At 47.9% G+C, this 12,996-nt stretch overlaps 1 protein-coding gene across 3 annotated transcripts in view; it reads left to right on the top strand.

Moving 5' to 3' along the window:
• SPEF2 (sperm flagellar 2) overlaps nt 1-12,996 on the top strand; it is a 231,501-nt gene that overhangs the window by 90,771 nt on the left and 127,734 nt on the right. The window lies entirely within an intron of this gene.

The raw sequence follows: 12,996 nt of genomic DNA, 5'->3' as shown, positions 1-12,996 counted from the left end.
TTTTAAGGCAGGGCAAAAGGGGCAGCTGCCCTGGGCCCTGTCATTGTTGTGGGGCCCAAAGCAGCTGCCCCATACTTGCCAACTATCCTGGTTTAAATTCCCTCATCCCTTGAGGTTTTAGTCCTGTGCTGTGTCCCAATATCTCAGTGTGAAGTGTTGCTACCAATGCTGCCTAGCTCTGCTCTATTGTTGTGTACAGATGACTCACCTGAAGACTCTGTGTTTACATGTAAATTACCGACATTCATATGTAAATAGCCGCGGCCGGCGGCATTGATATGTATATCATGCCCCCCTGAGGTCATATCCACAATAATCTCTAGCAACCAATCAACAAGCAGAAATCTTGTGCTGTAACCTGTTAAGAACTTCGGGTATTGAGTCTGACTTAGTGGAAGGGGACCTCTCTTACGGCTCTGGTTCTGGTCTTACTGGAATGGGAACAGAGAGACCGGAGCACAGTGGGGTAGGAGAGTCCAGCCAGGTGCAGCAGCCGGTGTCAGGAGATGAGGATCCTCTGAAGCAGGAACTCTCTGTAGCAGGGAAGCAGAAGGCTGCAGGCCACTGGATCAGGATGGATGGATGGATCCTCCGGAGGCAAGGTAGCAGATACAGGAACAGGCAGGAGACAGCAGAGGTATCAGGTGCAAGCAAGGTTCGGCAACAGGAAATCAGTCCAAGAAGGGTCAAACAAGCCGGGGTCGGAGCAGGAGAGGTCAGCAAGGTCAGACGGAGCCGGGTCAGATATCAGATAGGCAGCAGGTAGGTAAACAGGTATTCTCAGGCACTAGCTGCAGACGAGACAGCACAGAACCACTGCAGCTGCGCCTTTAAAAAGGGCCACTGGCGCCAATCGAGCTAACGCTCGCTCGTGCGTGCGTGTACCGCGCGCACATACGATCGACGTGCACCCGCGCGCGTTGGAAGACGCTCGTGCCCACGACGACCCGCGGCACGAATGCGCGTGCGCGTACGGAAAGTCGATCGTACGGAGCGGACGGATTCCTGACATTGCCCCCCCACAAGGGGCAACCTCCGGGTGCCCCAAGTGGCTCTTTTCTCCGGGTGTGCAACAAAGAAGGCTCGGATCAGTCTATCAGCATGTATATTGGAAGCAGGTTCCCAAGAATTATCCTCCGGGCCATAGCCCTTCCATTTAATTAGAAACTGACCTTGTCCCCGTCGTTTTCTGAAATCCAGAATGGCCTCCACTTCAAATTCCTCGCTGCCATCAATCAGCACGGGGTCAGGTGGCCTTGTTTCTCTACCAGGGAAGGGATCAGGAACAGCAGGCTTGAGAAGAGCTACATGAAAAACTGGGTGTATTCGCATGGAATCAGCAACTCATAAGACACCTCGTTAATCCTCCTCTTAACGGGAAACGGGCCCAGAAACTTGGGTGCCAATTTCCTGGAGGGACATGCTAGTTTTAAATTAGAGGAAGATAGCCATACCTGGTCCCCGACTTGAAGGATCAATTCACCCCTTCTTCCACGGTCAAAACTCTTCTTGACGTCAGCCTGAGCCTTGGTTATGACCTCCTGCAGGGTCCGATTATTCTGCTGGAGAAAGGATACCGTATCCTGTACTGCTGGCACATGAGATTCTGTAAGAACATCGGGAAGAAAAGACAAGTTAAAACCGTAATTGGCAAAGAACGGGGACTGCCCGGTGGTGGCATGGCTGGCATTGTTGTAGGCGAATTCCGCCAGTGGTAACAGGGAAACCCAATCGTCTTGGACAAAAGAAGAAAAGCACCTAATATACTGCTCGAGGGTCTGATTGGTGCGCTCCGTTTGCCCATTGGTCTGTGGGTGGTAGGCAGAGGACAGGGCCAAATCGATCTTTAAAGACTCACAAAGGGCTCGCCAGAAACGGGAGGTGAACTGAACCCCTCTATCAGACACGATATTGGTGGGCACCCCGTGGAGCCTGATTATTTCTTTAATAAAGACATGGGCAGTCTCGGTCGCGGAGGGGGTTCCCCTTAAGGGTAAGAAGTGTGCCATCTTGGTCAGACGGTCACAAACTACAAAGATGGCAGTGCAGTTCTCAGACGGGGGAAGTTCCACAATAAAATCCATAGTGATCATCCGCCAAGGGCGGTCGGGTGCGGGAAGAGGTTTAAGCCGCCCCCAAGCCCGAATTCTGGGAACCTTATTCCGATTGCATACGGGGCAGGAACTTACATACTGCTTGCAAAACTCCCTCATTCCTGGCCACCAGAAGGAGCGCTGTACCAGTTCAAGAGTCTTACGGACACCAAAATGCCCAGCGAGTGGGTGGTCATGAAGAAGGCCCAAAACCTTAATTCTCACATCTTCGGGGACGAAGATCAGGTTATCCTTCCAAAACAAACCTTCTCTGGACGTTAGTGAGAGTCCCGGGGGACAGGAAGATGTGGAGGAAGCACTCCTTAGCAGAGACACTAGGTCTGGCTGAATGAGTAGGAAGGTGTTAGCAGGGAGGATGGTATCCGGGGGTGTGATGTCCTTGGGGCTGTCAAACATACGGGAAAGGGCATCTGGCTTGACGTTTCTCGATCCAGGGCGATAGGTTATGTGGAAACAGAACCGGGAGAAAAAGAGGGCCCAGCGAGCCTGCCAAGGTTTTAAGCGTTTTGCGGTACGGAGGTACTCGAGGTTCTTGTGGTCCGTGTAGATGAGCACGGGGTGTACCGCCCCCTCGAGTAAGTATCTCCACTCCTCCAAAGCAGACTTGATGGCAAGTAACTCCCGGTCGCCCACATCATAATTCTTCTCCGCCGGAGAGAGTTTTCGGGAAAAGAACCCCACGGGGTGCATCAGGTCGTCTTTACCTAAGCGTTGGGAGACCACTGCCCCTACTGCTATCTCGGAGGCGTCTACCTCCAGAATATAAGGTCTAGATGGATCCGGGTGGCTAAGGATAGGAGCAGAGGTGAATAGGTCCTTAAGTCTTTTGAAGGCGGCCTGGGCTTCAGGGCCCCAATGGAAGCGCGTATTCAGTTTGGTGAGCTGGGTGATGGGCGAGATAATGGCTGAGAAACCCTTGATGAATTTTCTATAAAAGTTGGCAAAGCCCACAAAACGTTGGATGCCTTTCTTGTCAGAGGGGGCTGGCCATTCGAGGACAGCAGCGACCTTCTGCGGGTCCATCCTGATGCCTGCTGGAGAGATTTCAAGGCCGAGGAATTGGATCTCCTGTTGTTCGAATTTACACTTTTCGGCTTTAGCGTAGAGTCCATGTTGCCGGAGCCGAAGCAATACTCTGCCAACGTGTCCCCGGTGCTGCTCCAGGGACCCAGAGAAGATCAGGATGTCATCGAGGTATACTATGACGAAGATATCCAAGAAGTCCCGGAAGACGTCGTTAATTAAGTGCTGAAAGGTAGCTGGGGCGTTACATAACCCGAAAGGCATCACCAGATACTCGTAGTGCCCAAAACGAGTTCGGAACGCAGTTTTCCATTCGTCACCTGCTCGAATGCGGACCAAATTATAGGCTCCCCTCAAGTCTAGCTTAGTGAAGATAGTGGCTGACCTTAGCTTTTGGAAGAGTTCTGGAATCAGGGGTAGAGGGTAGCGGTTTTTAATTGTGACCCTGTTCAGCTCCCGGTAGTCCACACAGAGTCGAAGGGTCTGGTCCTTCTTAGTAACAAAAAATATTCCAGCCCCGGCAGGAGATGTAGAGTGCCGGATGAACCCCTTTTGGAGATTCTCAGAGATGTATGTCTTCAGAGCCTCCTGTTCTTTCTCGGACAATGGATAGACTCGTCCAAACGGGATCTCTGCCCCAGGAAGGAGCTCTATGGGACAGTCATAGGGGCGATGCGGGGGTAAGGAATCAGCCCCCCGTTTACTGAAAACGTCCAGAAACTCATGGTAAGGCTCGGGGACGGATTGACATAAGTCCAGATCTGGGTCTAGGCTGAGAAGAGTTCCGGATTGTTCAGAAGCCCCTGAAAAGCAGTGGTCCTGGCAGTAAGAGGAGAGGAACTTCACCTCCCCCGAAGTCCAGTTAATGGAGGGATTGTGGGCCTGCAGCCATGGGATGCCCAGAATCACAGGAAAAAGTGGGGATGAAATTACATCAAGGATCAGTAGTTCCGTGTGTTGGCAAAAGGTGGAGGTAGGTAGTGGAAGGGTCTCCTGGGTGACTCGGCCGGACTTAATCTGGGACCCATCAGCCAAGAAGATAGCGAGTCCATGAGTCTTTTGCTTGAGTGGAATGGAGTGTAGGTCGGTGAAGGCGGAATCAATGAAGCAACCGCAGGCTCCGGAGTCAAGGATGGCGTTGACGTGGATCGTTCTTCCCGAAAGCTGAAACGAGAGCAGAAGGGCGACATGGAGAGAGTTGGAGGGAGAAATACAGGTACTGCGAGACACTGAAGAAAGGCACTTACGTGACTTCACCGGACAGTTGGCCACATAATGTCCGGAGCCGCCACAGTATAGACACAAGTTCATCTGACGGCGGCGGGCTCGCTCTTCAGGTGACAGGGAAGGTCGGAGAAGTCCAAGCTGCATAGGTTCCTCAGGAGCAGGAGGCACGCTGGCAGGTCCTCTTTGAGGGGGAGGAGAGAAGAAAGGAGTGGAAGATGGGGTCCTGGCCGTCATCCAGGCAGGTCTCAGTGGTTGGGAGGAGCGTTCGGCCCTACGCTCGCGAAGTCTGCGGTCTATCTGAATGGCCAGAGCAATCAAGTCCTCTAAGGCGTCGGGAGTGCCAACGCGAGCCAACTCGTCCTTGAGACCTTCAGACAGGCCCATGCGGAATTGGTGTCTAAGGGCCGACTCATTCCACTGGGTATCTGCGCTCCAGCGTCTAAAGTCCGAGACATAGTCCTCGGCCGTCCTACGGCCTTGCTGGAGCGCAGTTAATGCAGATTCTGCGGTGGCAGCCCGTTGGGGGTCATCGTAAAGCTGTGCCATCCCTTCGAAGAAGGTGGAGAGAGTCTGTGTAAGGGGGCTGTCATTCTCCAGGAGCTGGTGGGCCCAAGACTGAGGTTCTTCTTGCAAGAGAGAAATGACAAAACCCACCTTAGTTGCCTCCAGCGAAAAAGTCCTGGGCTGGAGGGCAAAGTAAAGCTGGCAGGCGTTGCGAAAAGCCCGGAACTTGGAGCGATCCCCAGAAAATCTTTCCGGAGTGGGAACCCTAGGCTCAGGTGGGAGCATCATGACTGCTGAATGAGCTGCAGGCTGGGCAGGAGGAGGCTGAGGTGTGGCATCTGGAGACCCTGAAATGGAGAGATGCTGGACCCGCTCCTCCAATCTGGTGTAGCCATCCTGCAGGGACTTCACGGCCTGGGTGAGAGCCGCAAGGTGAGAGCAAATCTCCTTCATGGCGGAGGCCCCTTCCGCAGACTCAGACATGGCTGTCTCGTACTGTTAAGAACTTCGGGTATTGAGTCTGACTTAGTGGAAGGGGACCTCTCTTACGGCTCTGGTTCTGGTCTTACTGGAATGGGAACAGAGAGACCGGAGCACAGTGGGGTAGGAGAGTCCAGCCAGGTGCAGCAGCCGGTGTCAGGAGATGAGGATCCTCTGAAGCAGGAACTCTCTGTAGCAGGGAAGCAGAAGGCTGCAGGCCACTGGATCAGGATGGATGGATGGATCCTCCGGAGGCAAGGTAGCAGATACAGGAACAGGCAGGAGACAGCAGAGGTATCAGGTGCAAGCAAGGTTCGGCAACAGGAAATCAGTCCAAGAAGGGTCAAACAAGCCGGGGTCGGAGCAGGAGAGGTCAGCAAGGTCAGACGGAGCCGGATCAGATATCAGATAGGCAGCAGGTAGGTAAACAGGTATTCTCAGGCACTAGCTGCAGACGAGACAGCACAGAACCACTGCAGCTGCGCCTTTAAAAAGGGCCACTGGCGCCAATCGAGCTAACGCTCGCTCGTGCGTGCGTGTACCGCGCGCACATACGATCGGCGTGCACCCGCGCGCGTTGGAAGACGCTCGTGCCCACGACGACCCGCGGCACGAATGCGCGTGCGCGTATGGAAAGTCGATCGTACGGAGCGGACGGATTCCTGACATAACCTCTGGCAACTAATCAGTGAGCCGTAATGTGTGCTGTAACCTCTAGCAACCAGTCAGTGAGTGGTAATGAAACACTGTAACCTCTGGCAACCAATAGCAATAGCTGCCTGATCTGATTCAGTAAACTGATTTTGAGTCTAGCTGCTATCTATTGTATGTCTCAGAGCAGGTGAAGAGCAAAACTGCATGGGGGGGGGGGGGGGGCAAGAAAAGTTTTGCCCAGGGTCCAATCAATATTAAAGACGGCCCTGATGGAGGGCAGAGGAGGCAGCCCCATCTGGGCGGCAGTCTGTGATTTGGCGCCAAGATAAATATATAAATCAGCCAATAGGTGGAAAAGGCGCACACGTCATGACGCCCAGATGACTTCATGCGTGCAACGCTTGGCATGACGCTGATGCGCAGCAGGAATCGCCCACCCGATCCCCCACATTCCATTGCTGAAGTGGAGAGGAGGGCGCCTGGTGCACAGGTCCTGGGTATCAGACGGTCAGGCAGCCCCACAGAAGAAGACTGCATGAAATTGAACAGAGAGAATAATATATAAGTATGGAGGAAAGTACTGAACGTTGCTGGATGTTAAAACTATACAGTATACTATGTATGCAGGCCAAAAAAGGTCTGTCAGGCACAGAAATATACATAAGTGTCAATACAAAGCTGTACATCTGCTGTCCAATTGCATCCATCCATATTGAACATATATAAAGAGGAGGGATTTGGTGGGACTTTAAATGACGCACACATATGTGCATGTGCTCCATCCCTAAATCAAGTAAATAAGGAGGGAATTAGAAACTTTGGAATGTAGAGCTTTATGGCATGTTGAGAATGGTGAATATGGGGTTTCGTTTCTTCTTGAGTAGTTTGATGATGAACAGCTAATTTTTATATAGACTTAAACCTTATTTCAGCCTTTTTTTTCTTGGAAATCCCCTTTATGTCTGACTTTAAACAACCTCAACCACTTCCCGGTTCCCATTAAAATACCAGTGAATTTAACAATTAACTCGGGGCGAAATACAGTGCTCAGCATAAATGAGTACACCGCTTTTGAAAAGTACGATTTTATTCAATATCTGAATAAACACAAGAACAAAACTGAGTTTTATAGAACATTTGTTTTGCTCACACATGAGTAAGTAAGGTTAAAGTGGTGTTGCCACCAAAAAATTAAAAATTGTTTAAAATTCTTAAAAAAATAAATAAAAATAATTGGAAAAAAATTGTTTTTACTCACCTCTAAATACCTGTTGCTAGGGGGTCCCTCGTAGTCTGCCTTCCTCCTTGCCCGGGCTGGTGACATCACTTCCCCTCGTGCCACATAGTCACCTGGGACCCAGGTAACGTGTCCCAGATAACCGAGTGACCCCACCCACCTCTGCTGCTACAGGAAAGCCATAGAGATGTCCCCGTGCGTCAGAGGGGGCGGGGTCACCCGTGGTGTCATCGCTTGGCCTCGCCCTCCATTATAAAAGAGCTGTCATCTGAGAGGCAGTTATTATGGCGAGTGCCTCCCATGGAGGCAGATCAGTGTCGGCGTGCGGCTTTCTTTTTTTTCTTTTTCGTCTGTCGGAGCGAGAGAAGAAGATGAATGGACTTCGTGGGATACTTTTTTTTTTTTTTTTTTTTTTTTAATAAAGGAATTGTCCCAAGCCATGTCTTGTGCTTTTTTTTTTTACCACTTTCACAAATTTTTTGTGAAATTGTAGGGGTACATACCCCGTTACCATTTCACACGGGGGGCAGGGTCTGGGGGCCCCCTTGTTAAAGGGGGCTTCCAGATTCCGATAAGCCCCTGCCCGCAGATCCCCACAACCACTGGACAAGGGTACTTTAAATTACTAGCGTATCAAACACAGAGTGGTGCTGTGGATACTAAACATAGTAAAACATGCCACGTCCCAATATTTGGAATTATTAGACAGAACAGTTGTTGAAAATGATGGACTTTATAGGCATAACACACACATTTCTTTAAAAGGATTTTTACCAAAATTAATTTACAATAATAAAAAATACTTAATGCAAAGCATACATAGATTTGCATAAAACACTGACTGCCTTGGAGCATAACGATTACACTGTCAATGTAGTCTGTTTAAATCACAAATTGATCAAAGACTCATGCATTTCCATTTTGCTATGACAAATAGTAATTAACATAGGCAAGGCAAATAAAAAAACAGTAGTATAGACAGTGTATCATAGATGACTCAGCTCGAAATTGCCCTACATGTTACGCGTTATACAAACGCTTCATCAGGAGATTTTGATTGGTTTAATTTTTGTCTATTTATTTTTAAAAACATCACAAATTCATAAATAATTCATATAATGTATAAAAAGAATTTTTACTTTGCAAGTATGCTCCCCTTTACCCAAGAACCGGAATAGAAAAAGGGAATAGAAAAAAAAAAAAAGAAGGGGGACAAAACCACACAAATTTATAGACCGTCAGGGCGCTTTCTAGCCCCGAGATCAGGGTGCTATGTTCCGCACATGCGCAGGCCGCCAGATTCGTCCGCTGTGTAATTGGCATGGCGGTCATGGTGCTCACATACCCGGCCAAGTTGTACAGGGCATGCGCCATGACCTCTGGTACGTCACGCCGCACCACCCACACAGCGGACGAATCCAGCGGTATGCGCATGCGCGGGACATAGCCATGGCGTTAACACACCTGGCCAGACTCCACAATGCATGCGCCAGAACCCCCGGTGTGTCACGCCATGCCAATTACACAGCGGACGAATCAGGCGGTCTGTGCATGTGCGGAACATAGCACCCGGAGAGAAGCACAATGCTCTCTCTCAGGGCTAGAAAGCGCCCTGACAGTCTATAAATTTGTGTGGTTTTTTTTCCCCTTCTTTTTTTTTTTTTTTCTATTCCTTTTTCTAATTTTATGATGGTGGGGGAAAAAATGTGGGTTCTTGGGTAAAGGGGAGCATACATCTCTCTCGGGGCTAGAAAGCGTCCCGACGGTTTATAAATGTGTGTGTTTTTTCCTCCTTCTTTTTTTTTTTTTTTTCTATTCCCTCTTTTTCTAATTTTATGATGGTGGTGGAAAAAATTCCGGTTCTTCGGTAAAGGGGAGCATACTTGCAAAGTAAAAATTCTTTTTATATATTATATGAATTATTTATGAATTTGTGATTGTTTTAATTTTTGTTTGTTTATTTTTAGAAAATGCCAAAAGCTCCTAATGAAAAGTTTGTATAACGCGTAACATGCAGGGCAATTTCGAGCTGAGTCATCTATGATACACTGTCTATACTACTGTTTTTTTATTTGCTTTGCCTATGTTAATTACTATTTGTCATAGCAAAATGGAAATGTATGAGTCTTTGATCAATTTGTGATTTAAACAGACTACATTGACGGTGTAATCGGTATGCTCCGAGGCAATCAGTGTTTTATGCAAATCTATGTATGCTTTGCATTAAGTATTTTTTATTTTTGTAAATACATTTTGTTAAAAATCCTTTTAAAGAAATTTGTGTGTTATGCCTATAAAGGCCATCATTTTCAACAACTGTTCTGTCTAATAATTTCACTGGGCAAGGGTTGTGGGGATGAGTCCCTTCTCTCCATCAACATGGGGACAAGGTTCTTTGGGGGGCTACGGTTCAGGCCTGGTACTGTTCAGGAGGGGGGCTCTCTCTCGCCCCCCCCCCCTCTTTTTCTGCAGCCTGCCAAGTTGTGTGCTTGGATAAGGGTCTGGTATGGATTTTTGGGGGGACTCCACGCCATTTTAAAAAAAAAAATTGCGCGGGGTTCCCCTTAAAATCCATACCAGACCCTGGAGTCTGGTATGGATTTTGAGGGGGACCCCCACACCATTTTTTTTACATTTTGCCACGGGGTTCCCCTTAATATCCATACCAGACCTGAAGCCTAGTATGGAATTTGGGGGGACCCCCACGCATTTTTTAAAAAAAAATTGATTCGGGGTTCCCCTGTGGGAGAATCCCATGCCGTTTTTTTCAATGATGTGTATTGCCGGGACCGACAATTCATTATAGCCCAAGTACTTTTAAATTACTTTTTTTTCCTTTAGAAATATAATTTTGCTCTAGGACTGTTCTAAACACAGGACACATGCAGCACTTTACAGGCATACTATAGACACCTCCCAGGTACGAAATTTAAAGGAATATTTCACTTTTATTGTCTCACTTTAAGCATTATTAAAATCACTGCTCCTGAAAAAACGGCCCTTTTAAAAACTGTTTTTGCATTGATACATGTCCCCTGGGGCAGGACCCAGATCCCCAAACACTTTTTATGACAATACCATGCATATAAGCCTTTAAAATTAGCACTTTTGATTTCTCCATTTCTCCCATAGACTTTTAATGGGTGTTCCGTTGCTTTCAAATTTGGCACGAACATCCCAAATTGTTCACTGTTCGGCGAACGGGCGAACAGCCGATGTTCGAGTCAAACTCATGTTCAACCTGAACATAAAGCTCATCCCTAATGATATGCATACAATGATGATGTATAAAGAGAGAATGTTTGCATCCTACGGTGCTCGACACGTTTTGTGGTACAAAAACCACTTCCTCAGGAGCTGATGCATCCATATGTCTGCGAAAAATACAAAAACCAATAAAATCTGTTTTTGACTCAATCAAAAAGGGAAATTAAATGAGAAAAAAGAGAGTCTGTCTAGTCCTATATACTCACATGGAGCTACTGTTCAAGGATATGCAGTACTGCAAAACAGGGGCCACTAAGGTTAATGTCTGCCCCGGGAGCTGAGGTAACAGGACGACCACCCACAAACCATCCCCAGAAAAATAAATCTCCATGATGTATTGAACAGGAATTAATTTGTAGTAGCTCCAAAGAGGTCTGTAAAAATTAAAGTGAATATTAAGGGACTCTCATATAGAGTGGTGCTAAAACTCATTATAGACCCATATTGATTAAAAAGTGTGGAAAGAGCAAGGGATGTGCAACTAGAGGCAGGGCCGTTTTTAAGGCAGGGCAAAAAGGGCAGCTGCCCTGGGCCCTGTCATTGTTGTGGGGCCCAAAGCAGCCGCCCCTTACTTGCCAACTATCCTGGTTTAAATTCCCTCGTCCCTTGAGGTTTTAGTCCTGTGCTGTGTCCCAATATCTCAGTGTGAAGTGCTGCTACCAATGCTGCCTAGCTCTGCTCTATTGTTGTGTACAGCTGACTCACCCGAAGACTCTGTGTTTACATGTAAATTACCGACATTCATATGTAAATAGCCGCGGCCGGCGGCATTGATATGTATATCATGCCCCCCTGAGGTCATATCCACAATAATCTCTAGCAACCAATCAACAAGCAGAAATCTTGTACTGTAACCTCTGGCAACTAATCAGTGAGCCGTAATGTGTGCTGTAACCTCTAGCAACCAGTCAGTGAGTGGTAATCATACACTGTAACCTCTGGCAACCAATAGCAATAGCTGCCTGATCTGATTCAGTAAACTGATTTTGAGTCTAGCTGCTTTCTATTGTATGTCTCAGAGCAGGTGAAGAGCAAAACTGCATGGGGGGGGCAAGAAAAGTTTTGCCCAGGGTCCAATCAATATTAAAGACGCCCCTGATGGGGGGCAGAAGAGGCAGCCCCATCTGGGCGGCATCCGCTATCTGTGATTTGGTGCCAAGATAAATATATAAATCAGCCAATAGGTGGAAAAGGCGCACACGTCATGATGCCCAGATGACTTCATGCATGCAGCGCTTGGCATGACGCTGATGCGCAGCAGGATTCGCCCACCCGATCCCCCACATTCCATTGCTGAAGTGGAGAGGAGGGCGCCTGGTGCACAGGTCCTGGGTATCAGACGGCCAGGCAGCCCCACAGAAGAAGACTGCATGAAATTGAACAGAGAGAATAATATATAAGTATGGAGGAAAGTACTGAACGTTGCTGGATGTTAAAACTATACAGTATACTATGTATGCAGGCCAAAAAAGGTCTGTCAGGCACAGAAATATACATAAGTGTCAATACAAAGCTGTACATCCGCTGTCCAATTGCATCCATCCATATTGAACATATATAAAGAGGAGGGATTTGGTGAGACTTTAAATGAAGCACACATATGTGCATGTGCTCCATCCCTAAATCAAGTAAATGAAGGGAATTAGAAACTTTGGAATGTAGAGCTTTATGGCATGTTGAGAATGGTGAATACAGGGTTTCGTTTCTTGAGTAGTTTGATGATGAACAGCTAATCTTTATATAGACTTAAACCTTATTTCAGCCTTTTTTTTCTTGGAAATCCCCTTTATGTCTGACTTTCAACAACCTCAACCACTTCCCGGTTCCCATTAAAATACCAGTGAATTTAACAATTAACTCGGGGCGAAATACAGTGCTCAGCATAAATGAGTACACCGCTTTTGAAAAGTACGATTTTATTCAATATCTGAATAAACACAAGAACAAATTTCAAAATGTTTACAAAACTGAGTTTTATAGAATATTTGTTTAACTCACACATGAGTAAGGCCCCTTTCACACTGACGTCCCGTTCAGGCCCGCCTGTCAGTTTTTCAGGCGGACCTGAACGGGTGCTCCATAGAGCTCTATGGAGCGTCGGATGTCAGCGGTGACATGTCCGCTGACATCCGACCCGCTCCGATCCGAAAAAGTGTAACGGAGGAAAAAGCGGATCGGGTGACGACGGGCACTGCGGTCCGTCGTCATCCGATCTCCCATAGGGGAGAGCGGCGCTGTGACAGGTCTGTCCCTGCGCAGTGTGCAGAGACGGACCTGTCATCTCCCTGCTCAGCGGGGATCGACGGAGTGATCCCCGCTGAGCAAACGGATATCCACGGGAAAGGACCCTTAGTAAGGTTAAAGTGGTGTTGCCACCAAAAAAAAAAAATTGTTTAACCACTTGCAGACCGGACCAATTTGCTGGTCAAAGACCAGACCCCTTTTTGCGATTCGGCACTGCGTCGCTTTAAATGACAATTGCGCGGTCGT

The sequence above is a fragment of the Lithobates pipiens genome, unplaced genomic scaffold (genome assembly GCF_037356315.1).
Source record: "Lithobates pipiens isolate NorthernLeopardFrog02 unplaced genomic scaffold, aLitPip1_a1.2 Scaffold_3, whole genome shotgun sequence".
Taxonomy (NCBI): domain Eukaryota; kingdom Metazoa; phylum Chordata; class Amphibia; order Anura; family Ranidae; genus Lithobates; species Lithobates pipiens.
Note: the sequence above shows the minus strand (reverse complement) of the source record. Positions and strands in the feature narration are given on the sequence as shown.